Below are 1,058 nucleotides of genomic sequence, written 5' to 3' on the forward strand. Positions count from 1 at the left end.
GCAACAACAGTAATTTTAATATTAGGAATAGCAGTATCAAAAACAAACACAGCAACAGCAACAATTACAACAGAATCAACAATAACAGCATCAGAAGCAGCAACAACAGTAATATCAACGGTAAGAACACTATCAGGAAAAGTTATATCTATATCCATAACAGTAACAACAGTAATAGCAGTATTATCAGCAACAAAAGTAATAGCATTATTAGAAACGGTAATAGTAATATCAGCAACATTAATAACAGTATTATCAGCAGCAACAGTAATAGCAACTACAACAGCAATAGCAACAGCAAAAGCAGCAGTAATAAGAACATTTATAGCTTCAAAAAACAATAGCGAAAATAACATTACCAACAATAACAGTAATAATAACAGTAGTAGCAATACCAACAACAGAAACAGTAATAAATTTGTATGTAGTAATGGCGCCATAAACAGCAACACGCACAAAGTAAAACAGAGTAAAACTAAGAGTATTAAGAGCAACAGGGAAAATAAAAACAGCAGTAATTACCAAACTGGAGCAACAAAAACAGCAGTAAGTTAGTTATGGTATCAACAATATCAACAGCAGGAGTATCAACAATGTCGCTAAAACAGTATCAGCAGCAGCAACAACAGTATCTACAACAACAGCAGTAATAACCACCTCGACAACAGTGACGGCAGCAATAGCAATAGAAATGCCAGCATCAGTAATTCCTGAAACAACGGTAATACAAAAAATTCCAACAAAAACAGCTGCATTATCAGGAATAGCAACAGTAAAGATAACAATAGTAACAGCAGCAATAACAGTATTAACATCAATAACAGTAATAGTATTAACAGCAATAACAGTATTAACAGCAATAACAGTATTAACAGTAATAACAGTATTAACAGCAATAACAGTATTAACAGTAATAACAGTATTAACAGCAATAACAGTATTAACAGCAATAACAGTATTAACAGCAATAACAACAGTATTAACATCAATAACAACAGTAATAACAGCAATAACCGTAAAGCAACAATAGCAGCAGAAAAAAACAGTAATAGCCACTA

This window comes from Cherax quadricarinatus, chromosome 64 (assembly GCF_038502225.1).
Source record: "Cherax quadricarinatus isolate ZL_2023a chromosome 64, ASM3850222v1, whole genome shotgun sequence".
Lineage (NCBI taxonomy): Eukaryota > Metazoa > Arthropoda > Malacostraca > Decapoda > Parastacidae > Cherax > Cherax quadricarinatus.